Below are 16655 nucleotides of genomic sequence, written 5' to 3'. Positions count from 1 at the left end.
CTGTAGCAATAATTACAAAACATGGTGTTTTAAGTGAGCTGCAAATACAGCCAGCAGAATTCCGGGAAGCCTTGCTGTCCACACTGCACTGGAACTGTAATTTGTGCTCTGACTTCTTAAAGCCACACCAATGTCTCCATGAAGTATTTTGTCTGGGCTGAGTAAATGGTAAATGGTGTATTTATTGATTTTTATCTCTCTTCACACCTCAAATGCTGCCTGTCTGCTCAGAGCCAGGTCACAGCACACTTACTCAGCAAACACCTCCTCCTTGGCTGAGCCATCAACTCCCTGGGACAGCATTCAATCAGCATAAGGTCCCAGGGGTTTCCTCTCCTCCCCTTCTTTTTCCAAGAAGACTCAATGTTGACCCTGATGTTTTTTGGAGGAAAAGCTGGTAGGACCAGTAACACCTAACATCTTGTTAATGCCATGTGTAAAAATGGTTTAAACTTGGCACAGTTTGAACTGAAGTTGCTGTACTCAACACAGTGATTAAGTACATCCATCTGGCAGCACCTGTATGTTGTGTTTAAATTCTTCCCCCATGGTGGTGTGGATTTTTGCTGGGAGTGGGGGAAGAGCTCTACAACAGACATTTATCAGTAAACTGTAAATGCAGAGAATTCTGTAAGAGGGCTTTTGTTACAGCAGCCAACATATGAACCAAATCAAAAGCAACACCAAAGGAAAACCTCTTAAAAATGTAAAAAAAAAATAAAAAATTCAGAAGCACCTTGAACCAACATGACTTTCTCTGTTCCCCAATAAGCTCTCCTCAGAAAAATAATTAGAAGAATGTGGAAGAGATTAAGAGATTCTGGTGGGACTTCACAGCCCTTCAGGGATGCTGGTGCCAAGCTCTACTGCCAGCAGCATTGCTACTGGGATGGAAGGGCTGTGCCAGGGCTGGGAGAGCACAGCCCAGCTCCTCCCTCATCCAGGGAGGGATTTGGTCACCAGCTGGAAGTGCAAGGGGAGGTGGTGGAGTCCCCATCCCTGGGTGTGTCTAACAAAGCCTGGATGTGGCACTGGGAGCCAGGGTTTGGGTGAGGGGTTGGGGCTGGGCTGGACTCGATGCTCTCGGAGGTCTCTTCCAACCTGGGGATTCTGTGAATTCTCTGAGGAGCAGCAGAGCCCCATCCCCTGGTGGGGTGGGCAAAGCCACGAGGTGCCAGCCCTGAGCTCCTGCCTTGGCTTTGCCATCCTGGGTGTGGGAAGGGCAATTCCAGGCCGAGCCCTCCGGAGCTGACGGCGCCGGGGATGCTGCCCCGGCACAGCGCTGCTCCCAAGGGCTGCCAAAGAGCATCCAGGAAACAGCAGGTTCTGCCCAAGAGAAAAGCCTCATCAGCTCCAAAGGAAAATGACTTTTGGAGAAAGACAAGGAATTGCAGCAGCCAGAGTTGTGAAAAGCCTTGACAAAATATTTAACGTGGAGGAGCAGAAAACGCTTGCCAAGTGTTAGAGCCTTCCTAATGCAGGTTATTAGATGGTTACTGCCACTGCTATTAAAAAGACACAATTTTCTGAGTGATCCATGCAGAGAAGGGCTGGAACACACCTACAGCTTTTCCATGTGCTTTTAGCTCTGCTAATGGAGAAAAAAAAAATCCTCGCATAGAAGAGTCAATTGAATAATTATTCAATTCAATTAGCAAATAAGTAATGTCCTGTTTTGTGGGGTATCCATTAAACTTGTGCAAAGGAAATTCAAGAGATAAATCTCTAGAAAGTGTTTTAGGTTCATCACACGTATGTTGGTGCAGCCAGGGTTTTTTATATTTGTAATCTATGAGGAAACTGTTAAAGAATGAGGATGAGGCTTCAAAAAGCTGAAAGGAATTAGTTTTCTACTGAGCTCCACACAACAATGGTACCATGTGACTAATTCTACAATAATTTACTTAGTAGAATGAAAAATAGCAGCAGCGATTCTGGTTGTAAATAACCCATTTTCTCATAGCAGAGAACCATTACCAGGTCAACATCTACTGTCACACTTCATGATTAAACTCATTAAAACTGTCCTGCTTAATTCTATTTTTCAAAGAAAAATCATGCCTTCAACGGGATTTTTTTTTCTTTTTTGGCCAAAGGTGCCCGCTTTTCTTGAAATATGTACATGTTCTTACACAGAACTTAGAATTCCAAAATATGAACATCTGATCCTTCCCCATCCTCCTCCTGTCACTTTCCTGTCCCCCCCCCCCCGCCCACATTCCCTTTTTTTTTGCATTATTAGCTAAACATTTCTAACGTAAATGTTTTTACCTTTTACAGGATTTTTTTTACATTTTTCACAGGTAAGCATTCCAGCAAGATCTCTGTTAACACAATGGTTTCTAGGTAGCAAGGAAAAAAAAAAGCCCACAGCATCTCTACTGCAAGAGCTGGCAGATGTTGACTTTTTCCCCATAACAGTAATGCCTCTATTAAAAAAAGTCCATTCCAGTCTTACAAGCGTTAAAATGGAAAATAAATAGAAGTGGCAAATACGGCACAGCGAAAATGCCATGTGAGGGACCAGAAATTCCAATCCCCTCTCAGAGGGGACATTGCAAGGGTAATGAGAAGATGCAGAAGCTTTTCAATCTCCCAAATCAGTCCCTGGTGGAAGATGGTGGAGGCAGACAAACCAAACGGGGCAGCAGGGGCGGGCAGGATTATTTAATGAGCATTGGCTGCTGCCAGACACCCACGGCCACCCCAGACTGCAGCCTCGCCAAGGAAAGTGCCAGAAGCCATTCCCATTTGCTACAAAGTGATGATGTGTTGGGGGTTTTCTTCTCCTTGAGACAGAGTGTGATGTTTTATTTACAGCTCCTTGCAGGCTTGTGGAGGTGGGGAAGGTGTGAGGGATCCCTGGGCACTGCTCAGCTGCAAACCCCACACAGACCTCGTGGGTTTGGTGATGGGCAGAGCAAGGGCTCCAACACCATCCTCACAAAATGATATTTTTAATCTCCCACAGGGCTGGGCATGCACTGGGTTTTGCTGTTCTCCATCCTGGGGCCAGGTAGGGCAGTGGTTGTCTGTTCCAGATTGCAAGGCAAGATGTATTCTATTGCCATCTGTATGGCAGTTGTCTGGTGCCAAGTGGGCAATGCTCCTTATCTCTCTTCCTGAGTCATCATAATCAACAAGGGGCATCTGCTGATAAGGGGCTATTGAATGTCACCACATGACTGATAAGAACCATAGCATCCCATTGTGAGATGCTCTGCCCAGAGGGAGGAGCCAAGCACTCCTACCCAGATATAACCTGGAGATTCTGACACACCAGCACAGCTCTTCTCCACTGGACTCCCCAGAGGAACAGCAGCTGCTTCTGCTTCCACGGATCTGGGCAGGAAGAATTCACCCCTTTCCTACAGGACTCTCCTGCTCCAACAGAACCACACCTGACACTCCAGGAGGACTGCAGCCCCTTTTCCAACTGGACTGCTACCAACACCCTGACCCACAGGGTGTCAGGTTGAGTTCTGACTCTGTCAGTGTTGTTCTGGTGCATTGCATTGGTTTATTTTATCCTTTTATATTTTTCCCTTTCCTATTAAAGAACTGTTATTTCGGCTCCCATATTTTTTGCCTGAGAGCCCCTTATTTAAAATTCACAGCACTTTGGAGGGGTGGGGAGGGTTTGCTTTCTCCATTTCAGGGGAGGCTCCTGTCTCCTTTAGCAGGCACCTGTCTTTCCAAACCTAGACATTGTCACATGATGTGGGGACAGGCTGGGGGACCACAGGAGCTCTCTCCCTCTGTGGATGGACAGCAGGACGTGGTTGCTAAACTTTGAAGCAAGGCCAGGTCAGTTTTTGTGTGGAAACCTGCCTGGCTGAGAATAAGGGCACAGCCAGGTCCAGGCTGCACACACACACTCTCTCTCTCCTGCCTTCTCTGGGCTTGGAGCCTGCCAGGCACCTTTTTGTTCCCCCCCCCACTTCTGTAGCACAGCCAGCACCTGTCCCCACAATCCCAACCCAGGGCTCAAGACAAAACAAGGTTGAGAGGAAAGAAAGGTCAAATGGATTCCACTCTATTGCTAAAAGCTTGGAGTAATTTGCACTGTTATAATTCCAGCAGCTGAGACAGTCAGAAAAATACATTTAATATTTCATTTTTTTCCTTGCTTTTTTCCCCTAAGACATTTTTTCCTCAGTTGAGGAGAGCACTAACAATGACTTCAATAGCAGAACCAAGTTTAAAGCCCAGATCTTTCCAATTCTGCTTATTCCTTTAAGCTATTCCAATCCCCTTTATGTTCTTTCTGCATACACACATCTGTCTTCTTCAAAGCCTTAACCATCTCTGACACACCTGACCTTTCCATCCACTGCAATGGTTGGATGCAAAGAAAAACCCTTTACCTGCAGCAAGTAACTCTTTGTTTTGCCAGTCCCACGCCTGGAAATTTTGCTGCTGCAGGAAGTAAAACGGTGAGCAGCCTTCCCTTGGCTTTTGAAAAATGGAACTGTCATCTCTTTGAGAGAAATAACAGCTTGTCTTTATTTTGTCAGACATGACTGTTAGTTATTAGAGTTGTCTTAAGAACATGCTACGAGTAGAATTAGGACAGTATTGTCACAGAAATGTCAAGAGTTCAGAAATTAATTTGACAAGATCTGGGAGATCTCAGATATCTAATTAAACTTCCTGTGACAGTTATGTTGTGTAAATACTGGAAACCTCTTAAAAGGAGGGATCAGGTAAAACTAGTTCTATATTCAATTAATAGATGTTAGACCCATTCAACAGCTGTTACTCTGATTAAACCCATTCAGTTCATGCCAGTAAATATAATTTCATCTATTCAGGCACACAAGGTTCATCCATTTTAACAAAAATATCCAATAAATGTATTGCATTAGGTAACACTGTATAATACTTTATACTATATATATACACTATATTTTTTGCTGGAGTTTTTATAAACACCCTTCTCCTCCACTCAGTGAATGACAGCATACATTGCCTTATGATAAGAGCACATGCAGTTCTGGTTTTGAAGGTTTTAGAATAATTTCTGTTGGAAAAACATATTCCATAGATGAAGGGAATTTAGGCTAAGAGGAATTATGGCTAATAGATTCTGACCTCAACAGGCTATAATGCAGGCTGGATTTGCACTCAGTAATACTTGCATCAAGCCCATATCTCATAGCTGTGTTAAATCATATCAATTCATCATTTAAGGAAGCCACTACATCCATTAGTAAATTGTTTTAATAGTTAATTATTAGCAGAATGAAAAGGATGTGATTATCCCCAGCCTGAGTCTCTAGAGGCACTCTCAGCACGTGGATCACGCTGCTGCTGCTGCAATTCCCATCCAAAGCCAGCAGTTTAATGAAACACAAGAAATGCTTCTGAAACTAAAGACCTTGGACCAAAGCTGGGCATTGGAGCCACCAGTCTGGGCTGAGAGCATGAACAGGGCTCAGACTTAAACACAGAGCTGGCCCAAGCCCATCCTCAGCCCCTCTTGCAGCCAGCCCTGCTCTGCCCTGCACGGGGAGGCTGCCAGCTGGGATGAGGTTGCTAAGCAAGTTCATCAATAGCCATTAATCCTGGAGGCGACACTCCTGCACACGAGCAGCGGGAGGGGCAGGATTGCAGCTGGGGAGGTGATTAATGACCCAGCCACTGCGGTGGCCCTGCTTCCATCAGCACCCTGAGCCAGTGGAAAGTCACCACGAGCTGCCAGGCAGACCTGCAGAGTCATCCTCGGGGCAGGCACAGGGGCTCGGCGTGAGGAGCGACCTCAGACACTGCTCAGTGCTCAGCGCCTGTGTTTGACACCGAACAATCTCCTAAACCGGCTGATTCCATTATTTGCTGCAATTTCTCGCGCTCATCACTCGTCTCCTTAGCACTGGGGCTGGCTAGAAAGCAAGCCTGTAAAGCTTTTGAAAGAAATTCCAATCATTTAAATCAATTCCCTTCCCAAAGTGCTTTCTGATTCAAAGACGTGAAAATTACGCGTTGAATTTCAAGTTCATTCTGTTGATAGCTGAGCAACGCTTATTTTTCAACTGGCGTTTTCTCTCTGCACCCTCAGCTGTTCCCATCTCTTTTCCAGTTAAACTTCACACTCACATTGCTTGGCCAAAAACACATCAGAGGGCAGTTAGCTCTGCTGGTCCTTTGGGGCCAGCAGTCACCTCTGCTTAGGTGGCCAGAGGGGAAATGTGCATCTCTCCAGCAGCACTCCCGGCGGAGCAGCTCAGTGCCACAACCCTTCATCACCAAACAAACCCAGTGAACCTCACCTGCACTTCCACTGAGGGGGCAGGAGCAACCTGAGGAGCTGAGAAAGAGGAAGGTGCAGCCAGTAAAATGATCTGAGACTAAGAAGAAAAAAGAAAGAAGGAAGACAATTACTTTTTATCTTTTTTTTTTTTTAAGTTTAGAGTGAAGGCTTCTTCTCTACAGGTTTTTCCAATGATTAAGAAAGGAAAATCCAAACCTCCTACCAGCACGATTCGTTCTGGAGGCAGGATAGGACAACAACAAATCCCATAAGCAATTTGCAGGGCTCTCTTACCAAGCACAGCCTGGCAATCTTAACTCCCCACCTCACTTCAAACAGCTTCTCTGTTCCTGGATAACCCCCAAACCCATGGTGGGTAATGAATAAGAAAACAATGGTTGTTGTTTTCCTTCCCATTCCCAACACTCACTCTGCATTAGGCTCCATCATTTCACAACTCCCTTGATGTAACACGATGTGGCAGAACGCACCCTGATCCAGAAGTGAACCCTGATGCAATGCAGAACAGATGCCTTGGACTCAAACTGCTCCTTCCTTGCCTCTCCTACCTTTGATCCACATTTTCTGCTTGTGACAGGCTGTTAAATAAATATCAGTGACAAGGCTTGGTATGCATTTGTTTTTCTGCAGCTTGTTTTCTTTTTGTTCATCTCTCCAAGCTGAGCATCTTGTTGACAAATATACACACTCCATTACCAATTAATGACTTTAGCCTGGTGTCCTCTACTCTCCTTACTCCCCAGTGCCAGTCCTACACATTAGCCTGGGTAACATTCAAAGATAATTGTGTTTTGTTTATTTGTTTTGGGAAGTAACAGCAATCAGACAGGCAAATCCCAGTCCTTGCCAAAGCTGCAATTCTGTTTTCAATGTAGCCTGCTCCAAGGAGAGCTAGGGAAGCACACGTGGCATTTGCTCAGGGTGAAACTTCACTTTTCTTTCACTCTTCATTTTTTTTTCTTCCAAGGAAAGGACATTTTTCTCAGCACTCAGGGCTTTCTGCAGGCTTTGCACATCTAAGGCCAGGTTTTCTGCAGCCTCTGTGTTTGTCTAGTCACTTTTTAAAGCTCACCCTTATTGCATACCGCACTTAATTGAAAATGTGAGGTCGTTCTCAGTAGTACACAGACTCACAGAATGGGCTGAGGTGGAAGGGACCCACAAGGATCATTGGAGTTGCACAAGAAGGTGCCTCTCCAGGTACCTTCCATCTCCAGGAGCCCCACCATGACCCCAGAGCATTGTCCAAGCTCTCCCTCAGCTCTGGTGCTGTGACCATTTTGTCAACCCCTGCGCACACATGTGGTCAGGATCCCATCCTTGTGCACAGAGATCTATTTCAATGCTTGAAGAAACATCTCATGGATATTTTCCAGTGGCCATTTACTTTGGGTACCTCCATTTCCAGCACAGTGGAAGCAATGTAATTTTTTGAGAATTGGGAACTTGGGACCTTTGCAATCAGAAAACCCAGAAATCCAACCCCCTCAGGGATCCGTGCAAATGAGGTCCTCTGTGGAAGAAAACCCATTTGATTAACACTAAGTGCAGGCAGAGATGGTGCAGCCTGAGCTAAATTCAGCCTCCTTTTTGTGCTTGCAGAGATGTAAAGTCTTGCTGAGCAGCCGTGGCCATGCTGCACATTAACCGAGGAGACACGGCCACAGTTGGCGGAACACATTAGCATCTTCCGCTCTGATAATTAGTTTCGTGAAAAATTATTGCATTATCTGTTTGCTTTCATTAGGGACCAATTGCATCCTTAAAAAGAACGGCTCACATTAGGTGCTTTTAATAAGACAATAAGCCCTGTAGTGTTTCCAAACAAGATTTAAAGCCTGTTCAGCACGTGAGTAATTAGCACAAGGCAGGTTGGAGGCCAAATGCATTATTTAGTAATGGAATTAAATTTCCTTAGAAAGAAAGGAGCCCATTAAAATCCACAAAAAGGCAGAAGTGTCGAGGCAGTGTGTTTAAAATATGCTGCAACAGAACCCTTAACTTCACAGTGGGATGTGGTTCAGATTTTAGCAAACAGGCACCCAATCTTGCAGGTCAACAATGGAGATTTTACTCCAGCTATGTCGGGAGAACAAATCCTACAGAGCCATATTGCACAGCAGGTGTTCATCTTGCAGATGGGTTGAAATCAATTATCAGCACTGACTGCTGTGCCATTGGGTAAGAAGGCTGAGATCCTCTGAATTGCCCTCAGATTGTCCCCATTTTCAACCCCAAGAGTCAGCAGAGATAGTTTTCCTAGCACAGAAAGTTCTGCCCTTACAAAAGCAACCTTTTTTTCCCCAGGAATGCGACACAGAGCTGCATTTTCCTACATGCTGTATTTTAATTTTCGTGTGGCATGAGCAAATATAATTATCAGCACAAAGGATTCAGAAAAAATAAACTATGCTTAGCAACCTCCAGCAAAACTAGCAGAATGCACTTGACAAAACTTCTGCTCTGTAATGAAATTCCTATGAAGGCATTCAGTGCTTCCAAAACTAGGACAAATTATGCTGTAAGGAGCAGAATATGTAAACGTGGCAAGGAGCTGCATTTTGTATTCTGGCTTCAGAGGGGTTACAGCAGTGTGAACGAGACCAGGGCACGGCTCACGTCCGCCAGCAGAGAGACAACGCTGGATTTCTGTGGGAATATGGAAACATCCCTTAACCAGGTCCATGTGTAGGCAGTTCTGAGAAAGATGGAGCATTGCCTCTCTGCCATGAGTACATGCAGACCCTCTCTTTTATGGCAGCCTAAGAAATAACAACAATTTTGGAGCCAGCTCAAGCACACGAGTGACTTGCCAGCTCATCCCTGTGGTAATTCTGCAAAGCCAGTGAGGCACGTTCCACGTACCAGGACCGTGATCATTTCCAAAATAGTCAGGCAGCAGTGGCAAATGGAGAGCAAAAAAGAGAGGAGAAGCAGGAAATATGGCAGCTCACTTGACCCTGGGCTGGTGGCCCTGGGAAAAGGAAAGGATGGCTGCTGATCTCTGCTGCAAGAACATGAGGCTTCCAAGAGTTCCAGGGGACCCTCAGGTTTTTCTCCTTCAGACCCCTCAGCTTTGGGGCTTTTCCTATAAATGTGGCTCTCCAGGTACCTTCGAGGCTCCAGTTCTCACTGCAAAGCTGCAGCAGAGCTGGGAGCTGGAAGAGGTGCCTGGCTCTCCCCATCAGGGCTTACAGATAAGCACTCACTGCAGAGTGATTTATGTTCCCAGGATTTGGATGTAATCCTGCCTCCCTGGGGTAGCTGTTTACTTTCAGAGCCAATTTCCCCGATGGAGCAGGAATATCCACGTCTTGCTTTTCCTCCTTTTTTTCTTCCCATCTCTGCTCAGAGAGTGGGGAAGGATTGGGGTGTTCAGCACAGAGGGACTGTGCTCACCCAGCCCCACACCCTGATCCTGGAGGGGCTCTTGCTGCCTTCACAAAACAGGCACAAAATGCAGAACATCTCTGGCTTGATATAAAATTCAATATATTGAATTATGTCAATTATATTCAATCAATTTTCCCCAAGCAGCTCATGCTGTTGACATCGTATTCTGCAGCTTGGAGTCAACCCTGTTTATTTCTCATTCAGCCAAGTGGAGAACCCAGAGCTGGCTGGGACCCCCTCACCAGAGCCCCTGCCAGACCTCACCCCTGGGCAGGACTTGTGTGCACATTTCCAGCCCACTCTAAATCAGCTTTTGCTCTGTGTTCACAGCAACACACCGAGACACAGAGATCTCTCTGCAAGGTCTGAATAAAGCTTAAGCACAAAACAGCCTGACAGTCCTGAAAGAAGCCAGGGATCTAAGGAAAATGGGTTTGTAGGTGATGCAAAGCTCTCACAGATTCACTCTGAAGCTGCTGAGCCTCTTAACATCTTCAAAACCTCTTTTCTCCTCTGGGGTCACAAAGGAAGCTGGGTTTCCTGGAAGGCAGCTTTGAGAGGTTTGAGACTCCAGGAAAGTCATGACATTAGCAAAAGTTCTGACACAGCTGCTTGTAAAAGCTGGAGATTGAGCTCTCTGTAGTCATTCATCCTCCTTTGAGGCTCCTGCCCTCATTTCTGAGCTGTCCACTGCAGTGAGGAGCCATCCTGCCAGTGCTGTTGGACTCCACAGGCAGATTTTCTGCTCTTTTTTTCCCACATTGACCCTTCAGGCATGTTCTCCAAAGGCAGCAGCAGCATCCCAGGGGATAACTTCAGCTGTCAGTGCCAGCCTGGCAGCAGCTGGGCTGGGCAATGCACAGCCAGGTTGGCATGGGCAGGCAAAGTCTCATCTTCCATCCAGCCCCACTCCCCAGGAAAAGCTCAGAGCCCCAGCCCAAGCTGCAGTGGCAAAACCTCAAACTTTGGGCTGCAGGTCATTAAGGCATGAAAGCATTTCACCACTTTAAGAGTCAGTTTGGGTTTTTCCAGCACCTAACCTATTTATGGAGGGCCTTGGAAATTTGGCCAAAAGTGGGTGTGTGAAAAGCAGTTTTACATCAATCCCTCACCCACTAAGAGCCCTTTCCCCAGCACTTCCAGTGAGTTCAGCCATAGAGCAGCTAACAATTGTCACACCCCAAAACCCAACCAGAATCCTTGGCTGGGGAGAAAATGAGACATTTTAATCACCATCATTACTAAAACAGAGACCTGTGAAGGATTACTTGCATATCATGGCAAACTTCAATTGAAATGGGCCATTACTTGCCTCATTAATATTGCAAGTGTGTTTGAATGCTCCATGGCAAAAAATATATGACTCGGAAACAAATCCAGGTGGAAGGAAAAAAAAACCCCACAAAACGAATTTCATTTAATAATGAACATGCATTACTCAAAACCATCCTGAGATTCAGCCCAAGAGCGTCACAGACAAAAAAATCCTGGTGCTCTACTTATAAATAAGGCAAAATTATCTATTCATTTAGGAAAAAGTAATCATGCTCAGTTAGACACACCAGACAAGCATATGAAAAGAAAAATGGCTTTGAAGCTGCTCCTGATAGAAGCCTTGACAGCTTTGGAAGAAAACTCTGCAATCCACTTCTTCTTTTTTTTGATTTTTTAAAGTATACATTAGGAAGTCCATTAAAGGAGTGGCATGAATTGGTAATTTTTTGTTGCATAACAGTTTTGAATCTTTAAGAGAGCATTAATGCAATACAGCTCTTTTTGCCAGCACCCCTGCAACTCATTTGAAAACAATTCCCAGCTAAAGGTGCTCCTTATAAACTGGATATTAGCAGGGAATGGAATAGAAGAGACACCCCTGCTGCTGTCCTGTTTGTCTCTAGCTGGAGCATGGCCTGCTCATTTTCTAAAGTTAAAATTCAGCAAAGTTTTCTCTCATTTTACAGTTTGGAACTGCCAATAATTGTTCTAACTTGGGTAGGGGAGTTTTGTTGCTCACCTTTATTTGTTCATAGTGTCAAGGAGTGCTACTATGATCAAGCATTTTAAAAATAAGGCTTTTGGTCAAAAATCTCCACCACAGGTCTCAAAGGATCCAGATCTACCCTAAGTTCAAGGCTTTCCTCTGAATTTGATAAAGACATAGATAAAAAAATATAAAGTATCCTGGTATGGAGAGAAAGCAAAACAATCATCACCTGGAAGCTTGAAATTCCCTGTTTTGGGAGATGGCAGCTGAGTCAAACCCTCCTCAAAATCAGATTTTGTCCCAGATACAATTTTTGGCCAACAGTTCAGACCCATCCCAGAGCAGAGGGAATGAGTGATGATCAACAAAAACCTGACAATGAGGTGAAAACTGAAAATCCCAGCTGCCACATGAGCTCTGCTGCAGTGAAAGATGGATCAGGGAATCAGCAGTGGGGTTTATCCACTCAGGAATTGACCACCTGATCACAGGATTCTCTGACTGAGAGCTGCAGGAACCCATTTGTACTTTTAATTCAAGTGTTTCTCACTAGGACCATGACTATTTTCTCTGGCCTGTCTCTCCCATCCTTCCCCTGCTCAGGGTGCAACATCTCTTGTCTTTATCCATATATGATCCTGATATATAGATATATCCATATGTAGAGATAGATGGATGATAGATGAATGATAGATGGATGATGGATAGATGGATGGATAGATGGATGGATGGATGGATGGATGGATGGATCAGGAGAGCTTTTTTTCTATTTTTAAAGACAGGAACATTAAAATATGACTTTTAAAGCCAACATGCTTCCCACCAACAAACCCTCTTCCTTCCCATCAGGCACTCTGCAGCACAGCCTGGACCTTGCAGCAGCTGAGACCACAAAAACTTCATTTTCTAGGCAAGAAGCCTCTCCTGAGACTCGAAGTGCAGCCCCAGCAGGTTCTTCAGCACTGCTGGGCACAAGCAGGGCACCTCTGCTGATGGTTGCAGAGACTCTTGAGGAAATCAGGTTTGAAAATAAGGTAAATTTTAACTGGGAAGCAGCAATGCCAGAGCAGAGAGGAGGATTCCAACCTGAGCCAGTGCCCCCCTCCAGCCACAAGGCAGGTGCCTGTCCCCTGGTGCCTCAATGCTCACTGCACAGCTTTTATAGCCCCACACTCCCCATCCTTTGGCTCAAATTGCAGGGGCTAAACCCCACAGGAGCCTGGGAAGAGGCTGCTGTCCAGGGCAGGGGAACAGGATGTACCTGAGGCTGGCTGAGCTCAGGGCTTTGAGCAGCTCTGGAGGAGGCAGCAGGCAGGGAGAGGCACCTCCTGTGCTGCCCTCCCTTGCTGATGAGACCTCCTGCTGCAGGTGATGCTGTGGGGATGCAGTTGGAGCAGCCATCCACGGGGAAGTGGTGTCTTCTCTTTTTCTGCACTGGGAATAAACATTACTGTTGTGCACAGATGCAGAGGCAAAAAAAAAAAAAAAAAAAGGCAAAAAAAGCAGATTTGTCCTGCTTGTGTTGCTTCTGTCATGGGCCATGCCAGGGCTGGTTCCATTGGTCTGTTCTCTGATGTCTCTTGGGTGCTGGCTGTATGAGCACCTGACAAAAAACCCCCAAACACTGAGAAAAATGTAATAAATGGAAAGATTTCATTAATTCCTGATTTGCCCTGTTCTTTGCTGTACCTGTAGCTTAACCACTAAGAGCTAACAAATAACCAAGATATTTTTCCCAACAGGAATGCTCAGGCTTTAGCAAACCCAGCCCTGTTTCCCAGCTCAGCTCAGCTGTGGGTGAGGAGCTGCTTTTCCAGCAGAGCCTGTGCCAGGCACCTGGAAAGGTGAGAGCAGCCCTGGGCTGGGGGGTGGGAGCCACCCAGAAATTCAATGTTCTTCAACTTCTGAGTAATGTCACAGCTACTTCTGCAGCACTCAGAGCAAACTCGTCTGCCACCTTCTGTCCCTGAAAGGATATAACTGGCATGGAGGAGGATTTTACCTCTTTTTCTAGGGGCAGGATTGGTGTGTAGGGAGCAGTGAGAGGAGTTTTGGGGTGGTTTGGGGTTGATCCCCTCTGCCATGTGCCTTGTGCCAGAGCTGGGGGCTCAGCCACAGCCTAGAAACACGGCAAGCAGGAGAAGCACTGGCACTTCCAGGCTCATTTCCAAAGAGAAGGAGACAGATGAGTGATGGGTGCCGTGGCTCACAGCATGTGTGGAGGCATTTCCCCGGGTGGAAATCGGATGGAGTCAGGAATTCCATCCCAGAGAGGGCTGGCTTTGTGCTGCAGCAATGAAAAGTGACAGCTGCACATGGCCACAGGGCTCCAGACCCTCTGCCTCCAGCCAGGCTGATGGAGCACAGAGTTTGCTTCCTGATGGAGCTGCCAGCGAGGCAGGACCCAGCCCGGGCTCCCAGGGAGGCTGAGCTCCCCTGGAGATGGGATGAGCACCCAGCAAGGCAAAACCCACTTGGTCTGTCCCTACTGGTGACTGAAGGGAAAATGGAAAAGAAAAACCCCAAGAACAACAGAGGCTCGACAATGGTGGCAGATTGGGTTGGTTGTCTCAATGCTCCTCAATTATCAGCACAAACGCTAATTGCAGTGGCTCCTTTCTGTGCCTCAGTCAGCACAAATCTCAAAGCCTGAGACAGTTTTTCTTTTTCTGCAAGCCATCTGTCAGGCTAATTCTCTTATTGCTGAGAGTTGAGGCTTGATTTTTTTTCCTTTTTTTTTTTCCTTTAGCACCATTACAAAGAATTCTGTTTTTCAGCCCAACTCCAGGCTCCTCCATGGATGCACAGAAATCAGCAGCTTTCCCCATGGCCTGAGATCTGTGTGCTGCAGGGGGTTATTGGTGTCAGGGGAAGCAGTGCCCTCCTGCAGCACTGACCTGCACACCTTGAAATTGCTCTGAAGAACACTTGAAAATAAGACCCCTGGCTGATGCTTCTTTTTCTGAGGGATTGATTTATCCTGGTACCCGTGACTGCATCTCAAAGTGCATTTAATGATTCATTTCCTTTAATACTGCAAGCAGATATTGAGAAGGTCTTTGGCTTCCTCAGATGGGCTCTTTTAATAACAAAAACCACTTTAATTTGTTTTCTTTTCAAAATAATAGCAACAGATAAACTCGGGGGGATTCTTGCTCTCTGCACATCCTTGGTTTATGAGGAATTTTCTGAGCTCTCTGCTCCTGCCATGCTCTGGTCCTCAGCAAGCCACTGTTGATGAGGGAGGATGCATTCACCTGCCCTTGTACAGGATGGACAATTTCTGCCCCATCTTCCCTCCTTTTCCTTGCCTTTCTGTCAGTGAAATTTTCACTTGAGTGGCAGGGAGGAATGATGAGGAGGACTCCATGATATCAGAAGGCTAATTAATGACTTTATTATACTATATTATTCTATACTGTATTACATCTAAACTGAAACTGCACAAACACTCAACTCAACTTAACAAAATCTCCTGACTGACTGTCAGGACACAGTTTGGTCAAGAAAACAAAACACTCACAGCAGAATCCAATCAATCAAATTCCTTCAGGTAAATAATCTTCCAACACTTTCCACATGTTCCAAAACACGGGAGCAGAAAATGAGATAAGAATTGTTTTGATCTCTGTGCTTCTCCAGGAAAAACCCAAGAGAGAGAATTGTCTCTCTCTGTTCAGAGAATGTGAATGCCACACCTTTCTTCCTTCTTTCCTTGCCTTTGGAGAGAACTTTTTGCAGTTAGGATTGTTTAAAGGATGCCAGTCTGGTTTCAATACTCCCATTTTACCTGTTTGATAGCCTGGTGGGTCATACTGAGTAGTACAGGATCTAAGGGCTCTCAACAAAACAACAGAAGATCTCTGATATCCCTGGTAGCAAATCCATATACACTGCTAATCTGCTTAACACCTGAGTTAACTTGGTTTACTGTTTTATATCTGAAAGATGCCTTCTTTTGCCTCCCTGTCAGTGAAACCAGCCAGAAAACCTTTGCATTCAAATAGAAAAGCCCCAAGAGTGGGCACAGAACTTAGTTCATATGAACAGCATTGCCCCAAGGATTTAAAAACTCCCCCACTGTCACAGTCATATTTTCTGAAAGATCCCTTTGCCCAGGATTCTTCTCCTGGGAAGCTGAGAGGCCTCAGAGAAAAAGGAAAACAAAAATTATCTCATTTGCTTCTCCTGTGTTTTGCTGCTTTGAACACTGTTTACCCACAGGTGATTGTTTCATTGGTTTCATGTGAATTGTTTTTACTTATTGACAAATTATGGCCCAGCTGTGTCAGGGCTCTGGAGAGAGTCATGAGTTTTCATTGTTATCTTTTAGCATTCTGTAAGTATCCTCTCTGTATTCTTTAGTATAGTATAGTTCAGTATTCTTTAATGTAATATAGATCATAAAATAATAAATTAGCCTTCTGAGCAGATGGAGTCAGATGCATCATTTCTTTCCTCTCTTCATTGGGGGACCTCAGAAAACACCACACCCCACTTTGTTTGGAGAGCAGCTTGCAGAAGACCTGGACTCCTGGGAAGCTCCACCAGAAGAAGGAAGGCTATTGCAGTATGTGGGTGATGTCCTAAAAGCCACTCAGACAAGAGAGGTGTGTGTGAGACTGCAAGCCTCTTAAATTGTGCAGGACTCCAAGGGTAAGAGCATCAAATTCTGTGGGATGGTTTCCCCTGATCCCCCTCTCTGGGCTGTCCATAGTTAATCAGGAGCTGCCCAGTGCTGCAGCCTGGCTGGATGGAGCAAGGCAGCTCTCATTAGTACAGCATTTATTAAAGAGTCAATTCTCTCCACACTGAAGCTTTCAACTCTTAGCCACAAAATCCATGTGTTTTGTGCAGCTGTGTGCCTGGGGTGGCTGCAGAGGCCACACCAATCAAAGCTCAGCTGGCAGAAATCACACCAAAGAGCTGTTTATCGACACATTTCTTTGCCAGGATAAAAAAACCTGCTCCATTATTGTATGATAAAGCTCCTGCCCTGGAGCTGTG

Source organism: Fringilla coelebs (assembly GCF_963513975.1).
Source record: "Fringilla coelebs genome assembly, chromosome: 19".
Classification (NCBI taxonomy): Eukaryota; Metazoa; Chordata; class Aves; order Passeriformes; family Fringillidae; genus Fringilla; species Fringilla coelebs.
This window is presented reverse-complemented; position numbering follows the sequence as displayed.